Here is a 23,909-nt window from a genome sequence, read left to right on the forward strand (position 1 = left end):
CATTAAGTATCTGTGGATACCTTTGTACCTAAAATGGGTCTGTAATACGCTGACTGTAAGCTGTACTCAACTGAGTAAATGTGACAATAAAACTAATTTAAATCAATTCAATTCTTTAAATCTGTTGCAATTTACATGGATATTAAACATCAAATAGAATAAATTTCTTTCTCAGTAGCTGTTATACAGATGTGGCGCTGAATCAAAACAATAATGATGTTTGCAATGGTCGACTGCATTATCAGCACAATGTTTAGTGCATGTCTCAAGTTTATGGCCGCAAGGATTGATTAGTTATTTTGCATATGCCAGGTGAGATCCTTCCAGATTTCCCTCTTTTTCTAATAACCTGATTGTTATCAAAAATCGGAATCAAACAAGGAAGGAGAAATGCTCAAACAATATACAGGCCATGCATAATGCATGGAAGTTTGGAGACACTTTCAGAAGATCAGAACATCTGAGAGGATATTGAAGATTTGAGCTCCAGAACTTGCTGTACCCCCAGCCAAGCGGTTCCAGCGCAGCTAATAACATTGGCATCTACCTGGAAAACTAGAAAATTGCCCAAGTACCTACTGTGCTCAAAAAGCAGGATAAAATCTAATCCAGCCAATCACTGCCCCATCATGCTACTCTCAACCATCAATAAAATCAGAAGTTTTACGATGCAGCATTTGCCTTTCTGGGGAAGGTGGGACCTCTATAAACAGGATGGTCTACACCTGAACCTGAGGGGCACCAGTATCCTTGGAGGGAGGTTTGCTAGTGCTCTTTGGGAGGGTTTAACTAACTCTGCAGGGGCATGGGAACCTGGACTGTAGCTTCAGGGTACAGGACCTTGAGTGTAGGGAGGTTAGGAACAAGGCATCGATTTCGAAGGAGGGTGCCTGTAACCAGAAAGGTGGCTTGAAATGTGTATACTTCAATGCCAGAAGTATAAGAAATAAGGTAGGTGAACTTGCAGCGTGGGTTTGTACCTGGGACTTCGATGTTGTGGCCATTACAGAGACGTGGGTAGAACAGGGGCAGGAATGGCTGTTGCAGGTTCCAGGGTTTAAATGTTTTAGTAGGGTCAGACATGGGGGTAAAAGAGGGGGAGGTGTGGCATTGCTTGTCAAGGATAGCATTACAGTGGTGGAAAGGACGATGGAGGAAGACTTGCCATATGAGGTAGTTTGGGCTGAGGTTAGAAATAGGAAAGGTGAGGTCACCCTGTTAGGTGTTTTCTACAGGCCTCCCAATAGTCCGAGAGAAGTAGAGGATAGTATTGCGAGGATGATTCAGAAGAAGAGTGAAAGTAGCAGGGTGGTTGTTATGGGGGACTTTAACTTCCCAGATATTGACTGGGAAAGCTATAGCTCGAGTTCGTTAGATGGGTTGGTGTTTGTCCAATGTGTGCAGGAGGGTTTCCTGACACAATATGTAGACAGGCCAACAAGAGGTGAGGCTATACTGGATTTGGTTCTAGGTAATGAACCAGGCCGGGTGTTAGACTTGGAGGTAGGTGAGCACTTCGGGGACAGTGACCACAACTCGGTGACTTTTACTTTAGTGATGGAGAGGGATAAGTGTGCACTGCAGGGCAAGAGCTATAGCTGGGGGCAGGGAAATTATGATGCGGTGAGGCATGACTTAGGATGCGTGGATTGGAAAAACAGGCTTCAGGAGAAGAACACAAATGATATGTGGAGATTGTTCAAGGAACACCTATTGAGTGTCCTTGATAAGTATGTACCAGTCAGGCAGGGAGTAAAGGGTCTTGTGAGGGAGCCGTGGTTTAATAAGGAATTGGAATCCCTTGTGAAAGGGAAGAGGGCGGCCTATGTAAGGATGAGGCGTGAAGGTTCAGTTGGGGCGATTGAGAGTTATAAGGCAGCCAGGAAGGATCTGAAGAGAGAGCTAAGAGCAGCGAGAAGGGGACATGAAAAGTCCTTAGTTGGTAGGATTAGGGAAAACCCAAAGGCTTTCAATAGGTATGTCAGGAATAAAAGGATGACTAGGGTAGGTATCGGTCCAGTCAAGGATAGTAGTGGGAAGTTGTGCGTGGAGGCGGAGGAGATTGGTGAGACACTAAATCAATACTTTTCGTCAGTATTCACTCAGGAACGGGACTCTGTTGCTGGTGTGAATATTGAGTCACAAGTGATTAGAATGGATGGCCTTGAAGTATGTAGGGAGGAGGTTTTGGGAATACTGGAAAGGATGAAAATAGATAAGTCTCCTGGGCCTGATGGCATTTATCCTAGGATCCTCTGGGAAGCTAGGGAGGAGATAGCAGAGCCATTGGCCTGGATTTTTATGTCGTCATTGTCAACGGGAATAGTACCAGAAGACTGGAGGATAGCGAATGTGGTCCCCTTGTTCAAGAAGGGGAGTAGGGACAGCCCGAGTAACTATAGGCCAGTGAGTCTCACTTCTGTTGTGGGTAAAGTCTTAGAGAGAATTGTAAGGGATAAGATTTATGAACATCTGGATAGGAATAATGTGATCAAGGATAGTCAGCATGGTTTTGTGAAGGGCAGGTCGTGCCTCACAAACCTTATTGAGTTCTTTGAGAAGGTGACTAAGGAGGTGGATGAGGGTAAAGCAATAGATGTGGTGTATATGGATTTTAGCAAGGCGTTCGATAAGGTACCCCATGGTAGGCTAATGCAAAAACTACGGAGGTATGGCATTGAGGGTGCATTAGAGGTTTGGATTAGGAATTGGCTGGCTGGAAGGAGACAGAGGGTAGTAGTTGATGGACTAGGTTCATCTTGGAGTGCAGTTACTAGCGGTGTACCACAGGGATCTGTTTTGGGACCGTTGCTCTTTGTCATCTTTATAAATGATCTAGAGGAGGGGCTTGAAAGCTGGGTGAGCAAGTTTGCGGATGACACAAAGGTCGGTGGAGTTGTGGACAGTGAAGAAGGATATGGCAGGTTACAGCGGGATATAGATAGGTTGCAGAGCTGGGCAGAAAGGTGGCAGATGGAATTCAATGTAGCTAAGTGTGAAGTCATTCACTTTGGTAGGAGTAACAAGAAGATGGATTACTGGGCAAATGGTAGGCTACTTGGTAGTGTGGATGAGCAGAGGGATCTTGGTGTCCATGTACACAGATCTCTGAAAGTTGCCACCCAGGTAAATAGTGCTGTGAGGAAGGCATATGGTGTACTGGGCTTTATTGGTAGAGGAATTGAGTTCCGGAGTCCTGAGGTCATGTTGCAGTTGTATAAGACTCTGGTGCGGCCTCATCTGGAGTATTGTGTGCAGTTTTGGTCGCCATACTATAGGAAGGATGTGGAGGCATTGGAACGAGTGCAGAGGAGGTTTACCAGGATGTTGCCTGGCATGGTAGGAAGATCGTATGAGGAAAGGCTGAGGCACTTGGGCCTGTTCTCATTGGAGAAAAGAAGGTTTAGGGGAGATTTGATAGAGGTGTATAAGATGATTAGGGGTTTAGCTAGGGTAGACACTGAGAACCTTTTACCGCTAATGGAGTCAGCTGTTACAAGGGGACACAGCTTTAAATTAAGGGGTGGTAAGTATAGGACAGATGTTAGGGGTAGATTCTTTACGCAGCGGGTTGTGAGTTCATGGAATGCCCTGCCAGTAGCAGTGGTGAACTCTCCCTCTTTATGGTCATTTAAGCAGGCATTGGATAGGCATATGGAAGTTATTGGGCTAGTGTAGGTTAGGTAGGATTTGGTCGGCGCAACATCGAGGGCCGAAGGGCCTGTACTGCGCTGTATTTTTCTATGTTCTATGTTCAACTATAACTTACTCACTGATACCTTGGGTTATTCAGCTGCTAATCTCAGTATAGCCTTCATCAATACAGGACAAGAGAGCTGAACTCTAGAGGTGAGGTGAGAGTGACTGCTCCTGATATCAAGGCAGGTTTCAACCAATTATGGCATCAAAGATCATTGGTAAAACTACAACGATCAGAACATGGAGAAAATTCTTCACTGGTTCGAGTCATATCTGACACAAAGGAAGATGGTTTTGCGTGTTCGAGGTCAGTTATCTGAACACCAGGACATCTCTGCAGGAGTCCTTAGGATAGAATCTTCAATTGCTTCATCAATGACATTTCCTCTACCATAAGGTCAGAAGTGGAGATATTCACTAATGATTGCTAATTGTTCAACATTATTTGTGACTCCTCAGATAGTGAAACAGTCCATGTTCAAATACAGTATAACCTGAAAATATCCAAGTGGCAAGTAACATATATACCACACAAATGTAAAATAATGAACATTTCCAACAAGAATGAATCTAACCATTGCCTCTTGACATTCAATGGCATTACCATTGTTGATTATTCCACTGTCAGCATCATGGGTGTAGTACTTACCAGAAACTCAACTATATTAACCATATAAATACTGTGCCTATGAGAGCACATCATAGGCTACAGTGTTTAACTCACCTCCCAACTCCCAGACCCTGTCTCACCATCTATAATGCATAGGTCAAGAGTGTGAAGGAATATTGCACACTTGACTGGATAACTGCAACTCCAACTATACACAAGAAGCTTGATACCATCCAGAACAAAGCAGTCCACTTGATTGTTCCTATATTCACAAACATTTACTCCTCCAATAGCTGCAGCAATGTCTCACATCTTCAAAATGCCCGACATAAATTCACTAAGTGTCCTTTGACAGCATCTTGCAAACCCACAACCACTACCATCCAGAAGGACAAAGGCAGCACATACATGGAAATACGACTGCCTGCAAGTTCCCCTCCGAACCCTTTCCCATCTGATTTGATAATACATTATCATTCCTTCAAGAGTCACTGGGTCAAAATCCTCAAACTTCCTCTCTAACAGTACTGTGGATGCCTCACCCAAAGGACTGCAACAGTTCAAGGAGACCACTCACCACCTCTTTTTCAGGACAATCAGGATGTTAAATACTGGTCTGGCCAGTAATGCACATCTCATGAATGAAAAAGAAAATATATTCAGCTTTACCGGGACCAGGCCTGTGTTGCAACAGCAGCATGTTCCTCATTCTCCTCAGTTAGTGAGCTTGAGTGTACAATGGCAATTTTTTTTTACATAAACTGAGAAAGTATTTTGTAGTTAATAATTGCACACACAGACAATGAGGATTGGCTGTGACTTGCACATATTAAACTGGCAATTCACGAACCAAGGCCATTGAAACATGAATCAAAGACTAAATATATTTCACCTTTTTAAAGTAAGAATCATTCTGAAGGGAAGGTGTCTCTTGACCTGTTGTCTTTCTGAAGTCTTTTTTAAGGGCTACTGAATTCAATCTCATCTCTTTCTCCATAGCTCTGTTATTCATGTCCTATTCAATTATGTCACCTATTCCCTTTTTTGAAAGTTACTACTTAATCTGCTTCCATTATTCTTCTTGGTGATATGTTCAAGGTCACAACAATTTGTAATGTAAATGGAAATTCTCCTCATCATCCATCTCATTCTTTTGCCGGTTACCATCAATATGATTCTACTGGTTTCTGAATTTCACATCCTTGAAAATTATCGCAGGATCCTTTTGTCAGTTATCAATTCACTAGCATCACCAAATCAAACTTCCTGCTCATTACAACATTGATATTTTTTGAGCCTGTTGTACACAAATTGGCTTCCATGTTTCCTTCATTACAGCAGTGACAATACTTAACAGTAGATCGTTGTATGGACAGAAATCTAGCTGTTCCAGAATTGTGAAAGGCGACATAGAACAGCATTACTTTCATTTCTTTATCTTTCCCTCTGTTCTCCCTCTTCATGTTACTGTCTATCTCCCATTTCTCTCTACTTCCCAGTCTTTCCCTTTAGATTTCAGGTCCTCTGTCTCTCTTGCATTACTCACTGTCTCTCTTTGAATGTCTCTTTGTCCCTGCCTCACCCTTTCTCCTTTTCTCTCTCTCAGTTTCTCAAACTATTTGTTTTTCTCTGCATCCCTTTGTTTCTCTGTTCCAATATTCGTGTCTCCTCCTTTGTCCATATCTCCTTTCCATATTTCCCTCACCTTGCTGAATCCATTTGCCTGGACAGTTATATATTTCTGAGTTTAAGCTATTGTCGGTTTATTATTAGCATTTGACAGCAAAATGAAACAGTGTTGTCACAGTTTGCCATCCTGCCTGACACCCTTTAGCAAGGTGGAAGAATAAATTATCCTTGAACCAACAGCTCACTGTCGGTGTTTGTAGACATAATGCAAGCCCTCAACGTTTGAGTACCCATAGGTTATCAGTTTAATTCATTAAATATAATAAAATGCTGTAAGATATTGTCTAAGCAGCAAACTGGTACCAAGTTTATGGTCTACAAGGAAGTTGTGATGCTTACCCTCCTATGTTGCTCAATGTGGTGGACCATATGCAACAGGAACTTCAGAAACCTGGAGAAGACTCACTAGTGTTGCCTGCACCTGCAAATCCATTGGCAGGATAAGTACCCAAATGTCTAACTGTGTGCTTTTGCTCAGATCTGGAGGAGCCAGTGTTGGAGTGGGGTGGACACATTTAAAATTCTGATGAAGAAGCAGTGCTCTGAAAGGTAGTGCTTCCAAATAAACCTGTTGGACTGTAACCTGATGTTATATGACACTTCCTCCTACTGCCCCCTTGACCATGACCCCACCTCCCACCACAAACCATCCATAATCTCATCACCTCAGGGGATCTCCCATCCACCACCTCCAACCTCATAGACCCACAACCCCGCACCGCCCGTTTCTACCTCCTGCCCAAAATCCACAAACCTGACTGCCCCGGCCGACTCATTGTCTCAGCCTGCTCCTGCCCCACCGGACTCACCTTTGCATACCTCTACACGGTCCTGTCCCCCTTAGTCCAAGAACTCCCCACCTACGCTCGGGACACCACCCATGCCCTCCACTTCCTCCATGATTTTCGCTTCCCTGGTCCCCAACGCCTTATCTTCACCATGAACATCCAGTCCCTGTACACCTCCATCCCCCATCATGAAGTACTCAAAGCCCTCTGCTCCTTCCTTTCCCACTGTACCAACCAGTACCCTTCCACTGATGCCCTCCTTCAACTGACTGAACAGGTCTTCACTCTGAACAACTCCTCTTTCCAATCCTCCCACTTCCTCCAAACCAAAGGAGTAGCCATGGACACCCGCATGGGCCCCAGCTATGCCTGCCTCTTCGCAGGATATGTGGAACAGTCCATCTTCCGCAGCTACACTGGCACCAACTCCTACATCAATGACTGCATTGGCGCTAACTCGTGCTCCCATGAGGAGGTTGAACAGTTCATCCACTTTGCCACACCTTCCACCCCGACCTCAAATTCACCTGGACCATCTCAGACTCGTCCCTCTCCTTCCTGGACCTCTCCATTTCTATCTCGGATGACCGAATCAACACGGACATTTACTATAAACCAACCGACTCCCACAGCTAACTAGACTACACCTCCTCTCACCCTGCCCCCTGTAAAAATGCCAGCCCATATTCCCAATTCCTTCGTCTCCACCGCATCTGCTCCCAGGAGGACCAGTTCCAATGCTCTCCACCGCATCTCCTCCACTTCCCGCTCCTCTGCCCTTGAGCCCCACTCCTCCAATCGCCATCAGGACAGAACCCTACTGGTCCTCACCTACCACCCCACCAACCTCCATATATATCATATCATCCGCCGTCATTTCCGCCACCTCCAAACGGACTCCACCACCAGGGATGTATTTCCCTCCCCTCCCCTATCAGCATTCCGAAAAGACCACTCCCTCCATGACTCCCTTGTCAGGTCCACACCCCCCACCAACCCAACCTCCACTCCCGGCACCTTCCCCTGCAATCGCAATAAATGTAAAACTTGCGCCCGCACTCCCCCCCCCCCCCCGCCCCCCTCCCCCCTCCCTTACTTCCCTCCAAGGCCCCATGGGATCCTTTCATATCCGCCATAAATTCACCTGCACCTCCACACACATCATTTACTGCATCCGCTGCACCCAATGTGGCCTCCTCTATATTGGGGAGACAGGCCACCTACTTGCGAACGTTTCAAAGAACACCCCTGGGACAACCAGACCAACCAACCCAACCACCCTGTGGCTCAACACTTCAACTTCCCCTCCCACTCTACCAAGGACGTGCAGGTCCTTGGACTCCTCCATCGCCAGACCATAGCAACATGATGACTGGAGGAAGAGCGCCTCATCTTCCGCCTAGGAACCCTCCAATCACAAGGGATGAACTTAGATTTCTCCAGTTTCCTCATTTCCCCTCTCCCCACCTTGTCTCAGTCCCAACCCTCGAACTCAGTACCGCCTTCCTAACCTGCAATCTTCTTCCTGACCTCTCCGCCCCCGCCCCCACCCCCATCCAGCCTATCACCCTCCCTTAACCTCCTTCCACCTATCGCATTTCCAAAGCCCCTCCCCCAAGTCCCTCCTCCATACCTTTTATCTTAGCCTGCTTGGCACACTCTCCTCATTCCTGAAGAAGGGCTCATGCCCAAAACGTCAATTCTCCTGCTCCTTGGATGCTTCCTGACCTGCTGCGCTTTTCCAGCAACACATTTTCAGCTCTGATCTCCAGCATCTGCAGTCCTCGCTTTCTCCTATAACCTGATGTTGTCTGATTTTTTTTTACCTTGCTCAGATCAACACCTTCAGCATTGGAGCATTGATCTTTTGCAATCAGCTCCACTCGGTGAGCCACATCATCCACTTGCATGACATACAAGTCCTAAAACAAGATTTCTACTGAGAGTTTCTACTCGGTAAGTGAGCCCCAAAGGGATAGAGGCAACATCAGAAGACTATCCTTGAAGCCTCCTTGAAACATTGCAACATCCTCATTGAAACCTGGGAAATGCTAGCCTGAAGACTGCCTCAAGTGGAGGGAGAGCATTCAGTAAGGATCTGTTTACCTGAGGCTCATTGGTAACAACAAACTGAAGTCAGGTATTGACAGAAAGGTGCATGGGGCAATCCAGGGCATTTTCCCAACCTCTGCCTGTCCCACCTAGACAGTGACTGTACATTATGCATTAGAATCCTCAGTCACCTGAGAACTCACTGCTAGTATGGAAGCAAGCCATTCTTGACCATTAGGTCTGCCTAAGTAAAAGAGAATGGTGGGCAATGCATTCTTGATCCAAGGTGTTATGAAGGGATGATAGTAAATATCCAAATTTGAAGAAGACATTTTGTACAAGATTGTTAGTCACAGCAGAATTGAGATTCATTTTAGTCAAAAGATTCTTTTTTGTTCTCTGACACATTCTGTGAAATGTTCAAAACATACAAGGCATATTTCATCCTGTAGCTACTCCATTCATTGGGATGTTTCTGTTATGCTGCCAAAAGTAAATGAAGGCTTTTAACAATGTATTTCTAGTAACAGATGATTGGACTTCAAGTTGCCAATTTATGATGGCAGACGTGACAGTATAGTGAACAAACGCTGCTTTCAAGAAAGTGAAGTACTGTTTGTTCCACAGGCTCCAATTACAAAATGACATGTATCTCTCAAGTCGCCTCTCTTACATCTCGCAGCTGTCATATGAATTTCAATGATTCATTTGACCTGCACTTTTATATGAAATTTAGATCCAATAAATGCTACTTCTTCCACAAGATTTATAGCTATTTCCTCCCCGAAGGTTACTAGATGGTAGAAAAATCACCCAAGGTTTATCCCTGCCAACAACAATGCTTATACAAATCTAGGTTCACTAGATCCCCAGGTATATGGGAAGAAATCTTCAGCAGATCGAGTCCCCTTTGGAGTTTAGAAGAATGAGAGGCAACGTTAAGTGAGATACACAAGTTTCTGAGGTAGGGTAGGTGCTGGGAGAATGTTATCTTGTAGGAAGTTTAGAACAAGGAGGCACAGTTTAAAAAAAGATTTCCTATTTAAGACAGAGATGAAGTGCGAGTTCATCTCTCAAAAGGTCATTCATGTTTGGAATTCTCTTCCCCAGGAAGCAGTGGAGGCTAGGATGTTGAACATATTCAAGTTTGAGTTGGAGAGATTAATGGACAAGAGATGGACAGAAAAGAGGAGCAAAGGCCATAAACAAAAACCATGCCTTTCTCTTGCAGAGAAGTTCAGAGTCATGGATAATACCCACCTTCACATTCACATGAAAAGTTCAATTTTGCAAATCACACATGAGTCATTTCCTCAGTGGTGTGTTAGCCAGAAACTGGCAAACAATGCTATTTGGGATTGAGTCACAATTTTAATTGTTTCTCATGGGTTCAATTCAAAGTGGAATTTTGTTCACTACATGATTAGGGCTGAATAAGATAGTTGCTTCAGGCATTTTAAATATTTTTCTTTCTGTAAGATACAGGTGTTTTAAAACAAAACGTGATCTGGAAAATTCACATCTCTCGGCTGCCTTGGGAGACAGGTGTTTTCTCATGCTCCACCTATTAAAGGCTTGTATAGACACAGCTTTGAAAGTTAATCATTTCAATCTACCAAGTGACACACAGCTAGAAATGAAGTTTGGATGCCTATAACCTCAGTAACCATAGATACATACATTTAATGATTTTTCAACCTCCTGAAAGAAAGAACTTACATTTATCTCATATGGCTCATAATCTCAAGAGCATTCCACAGTTTTGTACAGCCAACAAAGTATTTTTAGAGTCCCTGTTGTAATATGGGGAATGCTGTAGCCAATCAGTGCAAAGTAAGGTCACAGAAAGAGCAAGAGACAACGGACTGGTCTTTTACTCTTTTGTGATGTGAGTGAAGAGATATATCTTGGATAAGAGATAAATCAAGGAAATCTCCCCATCTCTTCTTTAAAATGGTGCTTTAAGACTTTTCATGTTCACTTTGTTGGCTTATGTGTCACTGACCGTATGTCAGTATGGGTTTAAGAAACATGCTCACGATATTGTATCTCCATCATACCATGTGATTGGGGGGAACAAAGCTCCCATATTCCATCTTACTCTGGGGATCACTTGAAGCATGACACACTTCTGAAAACATGCTCCTAATGTTAGCCCAGATGTTTTTGTGGTGGTGAACCTTACATTTGTATTTAAAAGGTAGCTTTAATAAATTTCTGTTGGATCCTTCACAACCATTATATCCATGCCTAATTTCTTATGTCATAGAACATAAATAAGTATTGACACATCAGGTAAAATATCATGTTGCAGGAAAATTCAGATCATACTTGAAAGAGCAGAAAAACTCTCAGATCAACTTTTTATCTAAAATACAGCACCTCTGACAATGTGACACTGCCCCAATGCTATATTGAAGTGTCAGCCTTAATATGGATTCAAGTCTTTGGTGTGGGAATCGAGCTCACAGTTTTCCGATTCTTTGAAGATTGTAGGGCTTCCGAAGAATTACAAGAGATATACAGCACAAAAACAAGCCTACAGGTGTTTATGCTCCAGTCACCTTGTTTTTTGAAAGGGTAAAAGCAGTCACCAAATGGGCAGTGTGTTTGTTTGAAAGCCGGGCTTTAATACACACTCTTTGCTGATTACCATCATTTCAGCTTGCACTCAGAGAGGAGAAAACAGAGGCAGTTGCTGGTTTTCCACTCGTGCTGAGAAGGCACAATTTTCACAAAGCAACATATCTAGGTTATACTGCCACTGAAATGTGAATTGTGACAGCTGGAGTTATATTTCACAGTGATTCAAGGAGTGAGTGAGAGGATACATAAGCATGGAGCTGGAGATCTTAGTGGTGAAGATTCAAATGAGGGCAATGCAAGGATGGAGAACTTCACCACACCATCCTCTTTAGCCTTCCATTATTCCTGTCCCTGCAGCATCTGGTGCACCTCTGGTTGTTCTCATGTCTTTCTCACATTCCCCCTGCAGCCCAAGGGGACCCTTAACAAGATGCTGAGAGCCACATTTTCTCCATCGTCATGTTAATCTCCAATTATCATAAATAAAATGTTGCATAACATTAATTATTTTTATATGAAGTTCTTAGAGTCAGACAGTTGGAAGAAGTATTGCTCTGTTGTTAGTAAAGTATTGAGAAAGTGCCCCAGAAAGTCTTTCAATGTGTTTCAAAAGTCATCTTTAAATCTTCAATAGCAAGTATATATCATTAGGACTTGGTACAATGCTAGTACGATGCCAATTACACAGACCATGTATCCCAACAATTGTCTGATCAGCATGGCAGCTCAATGGTTAGCACAGCTATCTCTTAGCACTAGAAACCTGGGTTCAATTCCTGTCTGTGAGGAGTTTACAAATTCTCCCCATGTTTCTGTGGGCTTCCTTCTACAGTCCAAAGATATGCAGGCTAGGTGGATTTACCTTGGGAAATACAAGGTTTCAGGTGTAAGGTAAGGGGTTGGGTCTGAGTGACATGCTCTTCTGAAGATTGGTGTGGACTTGACTGGTCAAATGGCTTGTTTCCACACTGTGTGGATTCTATGATCTCAAAGAATATACTCTTTCAGTTTTTAATAGCAGGGAGAGTACAGACCATACTCTACTAATCACAGCTAACAAATACATAAAACATCTACTATTAGATGTGCTTCTGCAATTGAGCATAATTAAAGATAAAGATGAAAGATAATTAGTTGAGCTTCAATGTGACTCATTTATGCTTACCAGAAATGACATACATTCATTGGTACTCATGGGTTCTCTACAAGCAGAAGGAATAGTTTCTATGTTTTGTATAACTCAAGAATATGTTGAGCCTATAGCTCCCCTTTGCTTTCTCCATGACAATGCCTCAGCCAGAAAGTGTGATGAAGCATTTGGGGGGAATTAGATAACTCCCTTTAAAGAAAGAATATGCAGGGTGAAGATGAGGGAGAAGCATGAGGAAATTGGTCCTTCCATGGCACTTGCATGGCAGACTGATCAGCATCATTCTGTGATGTAAACATCCTGTGACTCATTAAGGAAAAATATATTGGTTCTATTTGTGCTCCACTTAAGCCTCCTCTCATTCCTCCTCAGCTAGCATTATAACATCTTGTATAGAGCTGGTGTGGACACAGCAGGGTAAGTAGCTTCCTTCCATGGTGTAACCATTGTAATGACTTTATACCGTAGCCTTCCATCGCCTTCTCCCTCATGCTTCCATCTTCCCTTTACAGTCTAAATTCCAACTCTGAATATCTACCCTTTACCCTGTCTCTCTTGCAGCCAGCTAATAACCTATTCTTCGACTTGTTCCATCTCGATACTCTGGTCCTTTTTTATTAGTCTGTGACACCTTGTCAAAGGCCTTTTAAAGATCTAGGCAAGTTTCATCTACACCATTACCATTGTCCACCTTGTTTGTCACTTCTTCAAAGAAATTAACGAGATTGGACTTGCAAGATTCTGGGTCCTGAATTCCATGTAAACTATTCATTATCATCTTTTTGATTTCTAGATGATTTCTTATTCTCTCCTTTAATAGACGTTCCATTATTTTTCCTGCCACAATGTGAAGGTTACAGATCCTTGGTTAACTTATATGTCTCTTCTTAAATATAAAATTAACTACCTGCATTTTGCCTGGCTGTATAGTTTTATATACCAAATTATTACCCTCTGCTATATTTCACCCTCAATTTATTAAAATGTATGGCTGCAATCAGTCCAGACCAGAAGTTTTATTTTCTGTGAATTTGGTAAGTTTATTTAATATATCATTTATAATATCATCTTCTAACATCATGTCCAGATGGCTGTCCCATGATAAATACTGAAGTAAAATAATTATCTAGTACCTTTGCCATTTATCTACCTCTGCCTATGATTTTATCCTATCCATTCTTTTCTGACCTTATTTTCAACCCAACTTTCCTTTTTTTTCAAATTATCTACCTGTGGAATGCTTTATTTTAAAGTTTCATGTTTCCTGATAAATTAGTTTTGTGATTCCTCTTTGTTCTCTGAGTTTTTTTTTAACTTTTCTCCAAATTGGAGGGTGAAAATTAATATCCTCCCCTCAAGCAAGGAGGATGGTTAATAAAAAGGGATTGTGGTGGAAGGGCAGCTCACCACATTTCCAGCTCCACCCCAATTAAGACCAATGGAGAACCTACGCACTCCATTGCCATTTGAACACTAAAGGAAGCGTTTATTGCAATCCACTCCTTTAATTCCCCAACATTTCTGCATTTCTATGCTGCTGTTCCATCCCATCTTAGACAGGATCGTGGTACCTCAAACTGCATTTTGCTTGACTTGCCCCCAGACAGCCAATGCACAACCCCAATCATTCAGAAAGAGTATTCACGGTGTAGTGATTGCAATGAGGTCAGCCAGGTGGACCTCATAGAATAGGCGTTCCCCAATTGGGGCTGCTAATCTGGTCTAGTCAGTGAGCCTGGCTGACAGGTACAAAGAGTGCCAGACATTCTGGACGGCATATTATTATGGGGAGCAAGAGTTGTTCTGAGCAAAGGTTGCCATCAGATATTGGCTGAACTCCACCAAGTTCATTCCAGTGTCTCTAAAATAAAAAATGTTGGTGAGAAGTTACGTCTGGCGGCCAGCCTTGGATGCAGACATAGCCGTATTGGAAGGACACGGTGGCACAGTGTATGGGCGGCACGGTGGCACAGTGATGGGCGGCATGGTGGCACAGTGGTTAGCACTGCTGCCTCACAGCGCCTGTAGACCCGGGTTCAATTCCCGACTCAGGAGACTGACTGTGTGGAGTTTGCACGTTCTCCCTGTGTCTGCGTGGGTTTCCTCCGGGTGCTCCGGTTTCCTCCCACAGTCACAAAGATGTGCGGGTCAGGTGAATTGGCCAAGCTAAATTGCCCGTAGTGTTAGGTAAGGGGTAAATGTAGGGGTATGGGTGGGTTGCGCTTCGGCGGGTCGGTGTGGACTTGTTGGGCCGAAGGGCCTGTTTCCACACTGTAAGTCTAATCTAATCTAAGACACTGCCCAGAGTGCCAACAAGGCCAAAAATTAGTCAGTAACTCCTTCACTTTCATGGGAATGGCCAGGTAAACCCTGGATACACATCAACTATTTAGGTTCTTTCTTGAACTCTATGTTTCTAGTCATTGTGGGCACCCACTCAAAGTTCATTGACATGCAGAGAGTTCATTAATCAAACACGGAGTCAATGATAGAAAAACTGCGAGCACTTTTTGCAATACTTGAACTTCCGGAAGTGTTGGTCACAGATAATGGGCTTTCATTTATCAGAAGGGAATTTGTCTTTTCTAAAGTTGGGATTCAACATATAAGGGCAGCTCAAAACCATCCATTGTCCAATGGTATGGCAGAAACAGCTGTCCAAACTTTGAAGGCAGGCTTGAAGAAACAGCCTACAGCTTCACTAGAAGCCAAACAGTCTGAGTTCCTGTTTGGTTATAAGACTTACCACTCATGTAACTACAGGGATAGTAACTCCAGTTGATTTATTAACGGGGAGAAGACTCTGCACCAGGTTAATGTGACCTTCCTGGACCTGGGGTTGGTGTGTGTGTGGCGGAGTGGGGGGGGGGGGGGGGTGGCGGGTGCAGTATGAAATGTCATCAGGAAGGCCAGTGCCAGACATCAGACTCCATCAAGCAAGAGATACAGTTTTACACAGACAACAACGTTTGGTGTGGAAACCACAGGAATGGCCCTGCATAGGTAAGAGACATAGTCACCACAAGGTCAGGACTGGATATGTATAAAGTCCGACTAAGTGCAAAGGTCCTGACCAAACATGTGGATCATTTGAAAATCGCAAATTCATAAACAGGGCTGGAGCAATGAGTTAGACTGAACGGGCTGTTTCTGGATTGTACATCTCTATGACTCTCTGCCTTACTCTTCGGAACAGTCCGAAAGGCTGTCAGAACCCATGGGTTCTTACTCTCCATCAAACTTTGAATAGACATCGGAATCTGAGATGAACATGATGGCTCAACATCTTTGCCACTGGAAGAAGAGAATGAATTTCTCCCAAGATGCTACGAACACAAGAGGAGAGCTCCTGTGTGTTATACACTGCCATTATTCAACACAGAGTTGGAGGAACCTCACCCGGTGTGAAAATTCCCATAAGAAACTAGAAAAAAATGGAACTGTCCTATATCCTCGGATTCAAATGTGGATTAATATTGTGATCATAACGAAGTCAGCCAGATGGACATCATAGAATATGAGTTCACTGATTGGAGCTTTTAATCTATCCAAACAGGGAGCCATGGCTGACAGATATGAACAGGAGTGTCAGACAGTCTGATACTCTGAGGGAGCTGGATCAGTGTCAAGGACTCTCCATGTGTAAATAAAGTGTGACTTAGGGGCAGGTACCGGCTTCTGTGGAATTATTTCACGTGACTTCTTGCTTAACCTCCTGGAGTACCAAAATGTCCGTGGCTCTCATCACAGCCATTCCTTCTTGGATCTGTGCATTCCTCTAGGATCTAGTCATACTCCAAACACCTATGGTGCGCACTTATAACTTAGCTCTGAGTTGGAATGACTATAGACAAAAACATCCCTGCAGATCTCAGAGCTCCAATCAGTCTCAATTTCCAATAACTCCCACTTAATACTATCATGGCCTGCCTTGTCATCTCTAGCTGACTTTATTTATTTGTTCAATGACAGCCTGAATTAAAATTCAGAGTCATGCTTTATTACAAAAACGAATGATTTATTCATCTAAGAGCAAAAACAATCCGGAGCATCCTGAAATCCTGTGACATGATCAAGTCTAGGAGTTGTTTAGCCCAGCTAAATGGCTGTTCACAATTTCTCAAATTCAATTTATGTGTCAAAGTTTTTTTTACCTTTGGTGCTTACCTTACCATCATCTATAATTCGTTACTGGTCGTTTGAAAAGATTTTGGAGAGGTCCATCCAAAATATCTTGCACAAAGTTCTGAAACACTGATTTTAAATATTAAATGATTGTGGCTTTCCATATGTTAACACAGAATCAGATCCATAATCATGTTAAGTTGATTAACAATTAACTAACAACTGTACATTAATATGACATCTCAAATGTCATATTTTTAGATTTCTAATGTAGTACAGTATTACAGTGACATTGATCACCTTATTTAAAGAAAGGTGTAAATAGTTTAGAAGCACGTCAGAGCAGGTTTACCAGACTAATTCCAGGAATGGGCAGGGCTGCCTTATGAAGAAAGGTTGGACAGCCTGGGATTTGTATCTGCTGCGGTTTAGAAGAGTGAGAAGCACTTTGATTGAAACATAAAAGTTGGAGGAATCTTCATGTGGTGGATGTGGAGAATTGAAAACTAAAGGTTGCCCACTTCAACTGAAACAATGTGCGTTCCTTTTTTCTCAGTGTCATACATTTTTGACGCTCTTTCCTGAAAGCAGAGTCTTTGAATATTTTTAATAGTTTGTATCACACTAATCAGAAAGGTTAATGTCTCTGCCTCATAGAAAAGGCCTTTAAGTAACATTTCATAAAAACCCTCACTAATATACAGTGCCAATTTGATTTCCTTGGGGACAACATGAGCCAATTTATCATTCATGTTAAGGCAGTAATAAAACTAACGGGAAATATCTAATTGAATCTTTATGGAAGATGGAATCAAATATCCCTCCGTGTCAGTATTCTTTGTTATTATTGCAAAATTAAACACATGCTCTCCCAGTCCAGGAGATAGTTTTACATTTGGATATGTATTGGTTCACCTCAAATTGGCTGTCTACAAAGTTCAAACTTTCATCACACTGCAACCTGACTGTGGGAGCTCTGGTATGGATCTACCATGTGTGCATCCAGGACAGAGTAGCTGTATTACAATGTCAATTGGCCTCGAACATTTATTTCGCCCATAGCTTCTTAAGCTCTTCTACCATTGAATAAAATCATGGCTGACCTAAAACCTAACTCTATATTGCCAATGCCTCATATTCCTTAGTAATTTTGGATCTCGGTTTAAAATTAACAATTCGTGTCACAGTAATTGCTGACATTTCTGGAAGCGATTTCCAAAGTTCTACCTCACTTTAAGTAAGATATAATGCTATCCCTCAGCAACATGCTGGGAGGCAAAGGGACTGGGCTGGTCACTCATCACGTTCTGACACTCTGTTCAAATTTAACTCTTGGAATTCAGGTCTTGGAATTCACTCTGCTAAAGCTTCAAGGCCACTGTAAGAACTCATTCCCTAACACTGCAGTGTTTCAAGAATTGACTACCACCAGTTTCATAAAGACAATTACTGATGGACAATAAATGCTGTCCTTGCCAGCAAAGACCAAATCTCTTGATTGTGAATCCTTGTGGGATATTTTGCACATGCTGTTGGGAGGGATTCAAACTAACTGAGCAGAAAAGGCATGGTGGCTCAGTGGTTAGCACTGCTGTCTCTGTTAGCACTAGGGACCCGGGTTCAATTCCAACCTTGGGCAACTGTCCGTGTGGAGTTTGCACATTCTCCCCCTGTCTGCATGGGTTTCCTCCGGATGCTCCGGCTTCCTCCCACAGTCCAAAGATGTGCAAGTCAGGTGAATTGGCCATGCTAAATTGCCCGTAGTGTTAGGTATGTTAGTCAAAGGAAAATGGGTTTAGGTGGGTTACTTTTCGAATGATAGGTGTGGACTTGTTGGGCTGAAGGGCTTGTTTCCACACTGTAGGGAATCTAATCTAACAAATATCACTCATGAGGCAGTATGAGAGAAGAACACCAGGATTCACAAATTCTTGGGGAGACAGACAGAGCTGGAGTAGAGAATTGAAAGTAAGTAGATGGAGCTGAAGTAACGGAGAACACAACCAAAGTCTAAATCAGGGTCAGTGTGCATGTACATGAATGATTATTATGAATACAATTGGGGAATTACAGGCTCACATTGCATATAGAAATATGATGTTGTGGTGATAACTGAGACATAGGAACAGGAGTAGACCATTCAGCCCATCAAGACTGCTCTGCCGTTCGATAAGATCATGGCTGATTTGTGGCCCAACTCCATATGCTTGCTTTGGGCCCATGTATCTTCTTGTATTTGCTTAGTTAAAATTTGTGTATCTCAGGTTCAAATTTAACAATTCAATTAGCATTGATCACTATTTGAGGAAGAGACTTCCAAACCTTCACCTTTCTGTATGTAGAAATGCTTTCGAACATCTCTTCGAATGGCCTGGATCTGCTCCTGATTCGAGAATATTCAAGCAGTGGAAATAGTTTATCTGTATCTTTTCTGTCTTTCCCTGTTAATATCCTGAAGTTCTCTATTAGATCACTTCTTAACCTTCTAATTCGAGAGAATAGAACACAGAACATAGAAAAATACAGCGCAGTACAGGCCTTTCGGCCCTCCATGTTGCGCCGACCAAAGCCTACCTAACCTACACTAGCCCAATAACCTCCATATGCTTATCCAATGCCCACTTAAATGACCATAAAGAGGGAGAGTCCACCACTGCTACTGGCAGGGCATTCCATGAACTCACAACCCGCTGAGTAAAGAATCTACCCCTAACATCTGTCCTATCCCTACCACCCCTTAATTTAAAGCTGTGTCCCCTAGTAACAGCTGACTCCATTAGCGGAAAAAGGTTCTCACTGTCAACCCTATCTAAACCCCTAATCATCTTGTACACCTCTATCAAATCTCCCCTAAACCTTCTTTTCTCCAATGAGAACAGCACCAAGTGCCTCAGCCTTTCCTCATACGATCTTCAAATAAAGGTCTAACTTGTGTCATCTCCCTTCATAACCTAACCCCTGAAGTCGAGGTATCATCCTTGTAAGTGTACACTGAACTCTCTTCAGGGCCAAAACATCCTTCCAAAGGTGTGGTGCCCAGATCAGCTTACAGTACACTAGGTGGGATCTTACTGGGGTTTTGTATAACTGCATCATAATGTCTACATCCCTAAACTCCAGCCCTTTAGATATGAAGGCCAGCATTAGCCTTCTTGACTACTTTCCGCACCTGCTTATGGCATTTTAAAGAGCTATGCAGCTGAAACACCAAATTTCATTGGATATCAAATGTATTTAATATTGTCCTTTCTAAAAACTACTCTAATCTGTTTTTATTTCAGTTCAAAATAAATAACCTCACATTTGCTTATATTAAAATTCCATTGCCACAACTTTACCCATACATCTAATCTATCAATATCCTGTTGTAATTTTTAAAGCATAGTACAGTACGGCACAAGATGGGCCCTTTAGCCCGTGATGTTATGCTGAATGTAATGCCAAATTAAACATTCCTCTGTCTGCCCTTGGTCCATATCCTTCCATTCCTTGCATATTCATGTGCTTATCTAACAGTCCCTTAAACACCCCTGTCTTATCTGCCTCCATCACCATCCCTGGCAGCATGGTACAGACTGGCTATCCCTATTGCAAACAGGCATGCTGTTTTGGAAAATGTAAGGAGTGATGGACTCTCAGGGGAATATAGCACTGCCAGCCAGTTTCCTTTTACTGAGACTGGCTCTAAATAACAAGGGCGACACCAAGTTCCAAGTGACCAATTGGTCAGAGGCACAGACACACATTTCTGTGTGACCGATAACGAGATATTAGAATGAGGTGTTGTCACCCTGGAGCCAGGATCGAAAATATCTCTGAGAGGGTGCGGAATATTCTCAAAGAGGATAGGGACCAGCAGGAAGTAATTTTGTACATTGGAACGAACAGCGTAGGAGTAGAAAAGGACAAAATTCTGAGGAGAGAGTGTAGGAAATTAGGCAAGGATATAAAAAGTAGATCCTCGAGGGTAATGATATCTGGATTACCCCTGGTGCCATGTGCTAGTGAGAGTAGAAATCGGAGGATAGGGTAAATGAATGTGTGGCTGAGGAACTGGTGCAGGGGAGAAGGATTCACATTTTCTGGATCATTGGAATGTCTTCTCAGGTAGAAGTGGCCAGTATAAGAAGGAGGTCAGTGGTGGGGGTGGGGTGAGGGGGGGGAGAAGAGAGAGAGAGAAAGATGGGGTTTGTGGGGTGGGTTGGTGGTGGGACCCCGGGAGGTAGTGAGGAAAGAGATCATTCGGAAAACGAGTAAGTCAAAACATCAGGGCAGGCAGAAACAAAGCAAAGATCAAGGTAGTACTGATCAATTAAACTGCATTTATTTCAATGCAAGAGGCCTAACAGGTAAGACAGATGAACTCAGGGCATGATTGGGAACATGGGACTGGGATATCATAGCAATTACAGAACTATGGCTCAGGGATGGACAGGACTGGCAGCTTAATTTTCCAGAGTATGGATGCCATAGGAAGGATAGAAAGTGGGGGTGGGGGCAACAGAGAAGGGGCAGTGGTGTTTTTGATTAAGGATAACATTATGGCTGTACTTAAGGAGGATATTCCTGGCAATACATCTAGTGAAGTTATTTAGGTGGAACTGAGAAGTAAAACAGGGATGGTCACTTTATTAGGATTGTACTATAGATCCCCCAATAGTCAATGTGAACTTGAGAAATAAATTTGTAAGGAGATTTCAGTTATCTGTAAGAATAATAGGGTGGTTATGGTAGGGGATTTTAACTTTCCAACATAGACTGGGACTGCCATAGTGTTAAGGGCTTGGATGGAGAGGAATTTGTTAAATATATATAAGAAAACTTTCTGATTCAGTATGTGGATGTATCCTTGAGAGAAGGTGAAACACTTGACCTACTCTTGGGAAACAATACAAGGCAGGTGACTGAGGTGTCAGTGGGGAAGTACTTTGGAGCCAGTGACCATAATTCTATTAGCATTAAAATAGTGATGGGAAAGGATAGACCTTAGAAAGGATCTAAGAGTTGAAGTTCTAAACTGGAGGAAGGCCAATTTAATGGTAATAGGCAAGAACTTTCAGAAGTTGATTGGGGTCAGATGTTCACAGGTAAATGGACAGCTAGAAAATGGGAAGTCTTCAAAAATGAAATAACAAGAGTGTTCCTGTAAGGGTGAAGGGTAGAGCTGATAGTTGTAGGGAATGCTGGATGACTACAGAAATTGAGGTTTTAGTTAAGAATAAGAAGGAAACATAAGTCAGCTATAGACAGGAGAGTTTGAGTATAAAGACAGTTGGATGACACTAAAGAGGGAAATCAGGAAATCAAAAAGGGGACATGACAGGGCTTTGGTAAATAGAGTTAATGAGAATCCAAAGGGATTCTACAAAACATTAAGAACAAAAGGATAACTAGGGAGAAAATAGGGCCCATTAAAGATCAACTTTAAAAATCGTTAGTCACAGGTGAGGTGCCGGAAGACTGGAGCTTGGCTAATGTGGTCCCACTCTTTAAGAAGAGTAGTAAAGATAAGCCAGTGAGCCTGACTTCAGTGGTGGGCACGTTGTTGGAGGGAATCCTGAGGGACAGGATGGACATGTATTTGGAAAGGCAAGGACTGATTAGGGATAGTCAATATGGCTTTGTGCGTGGGAAATCATGTCTCACAAACTTGATTGAGTTTTTTGAAGAAGTAACAAAGAAGATTGATGACGGCAGAGCGGTAGATATGATCTATATGGACTTCAGTAAAGCATTCGACAAGGTTCCCCATGGGAGACTGATTAGCAAGGTTAAATCTCACAGAATATGGGGAGAACTAGCCACTTGGATACAGAACTGGTTCAAAGGTAGAAAACAGAGGGTGGTGGTTGAGGGTTGTTTTTCAGACTGGAGGCCTGTGACCAGTGGAGTGCCACAAGGGTCGGTGCTGGGTCCTCCACTTTTTATCATTTACATAAATGATTTGAATGCAACCATTAGAGGTCTAGTTAGTAAGTTTGCAGATGACACCAAAATCGGAGGTGTAGTGGACAACGAAGAAGGTTACCTCAGACTACAACAGGATCTTGATCAGATGGGCCAATGGACCGAGAAGTGGCAGATGGAGTTTAATTCAGATAAATGCGAGGTGCTGCATTTTGGGAAAGCAAATCTTAGCAGGACTTATCCACATAATGGTAATGAACAAAGAGAGCTTGGAGAGCAGGTTCATTACCCCTTTGAAAGTAGATTCGTAGGTAGGTATATAGGATAGTGAAGAAGACGTTTGTTATGCTTTCTTTTATTGGTCAGAGTATTGATTACAGGAGTTGGGAGGTCATGTTGCAGCTGTACAGGACATTGGTTAGGCCACTGTTGGAATATTGCGTGCAACTCTGGTCTCCTTCCTATTGGAAAGATGTTGTGAAACTTGAAAGGGTTCAGAAAAGACTTACAAGAATGTTGCCAGGGTTGGAGGATTTGAGCTATAGGGGAGAGGCTGAACAGGCTGGGGCTGTTTTCTCTGGAGCATCGGAGGCTGAGGGGTGACCTTATAGAGGTTCATAAAATCATGAGGGGCATGGATAGGATAAATAGACAAGGTCTTTCCCCTGGGGTGGGGGAGTCCAGAACTAGGAGGGCATATGTTTAGGGTGAGAGAGGAAAGATATAAAAGGAGCCTAAGGGGCAACTTTTTCATGCAGAGGGTGGTGAATGTATGGAATGAACTGCCAGAGGAAGTGGGGGAGGTTGGTACAATTACAACATTTAAAAAGCATCTGGATGGATCTATGAATAGGAAGGATTCAGAGGGAATGGGCCTGATGCTAGAAAATGGGACTAAATTAGTTTAGGACATATGGTCAGCGTGGATGAGTTGGACCGATGGGTCTGTTTCTGTGCTGCATATCTCCATGATTCTATGACCTATCACACTCTGTGTAAAAAAAACTTGCCCCTCACATCTCTTTAAGTTGTCATCAACATTGTTTACATTGCTGGCTAATTTTGTGTTATCAGCAAATTTGGATATCTGACATTTATGTCATTATCTAAGTTGTTCATAAATATTGTGAATAATTGAGGTTTTAAAACAAAAACATGTAAATCATCACTAGTCATTTCTTGCTAATTGAGTACTTACCCATTATTCCAACTCTTTGATTCCTCCCACTCGATCAACTTCCAATCCTTGTTAGTAATTTGTCCTCAATTCCATTGGCCTCCCCCTTAGCTAATAGCATCTTGT

Source organism: Hemiscyllium ocellatum, chromosome 4, assembly GCF_020745735.1.
Source record: "Hemiscyllium ocellatum isolate sHemOce1 chromosome 4, sHemOce1.pat.X.cur, whole genome shotgun sequence".
Classification (NCBI taxonomy): Eukaryota; Metazoa; Chordata; class Chondrichthyes; order Orectolobiformes; family Hemiscylliidae; genus Hemiscyllium; species Hemiscyllium ocellatum.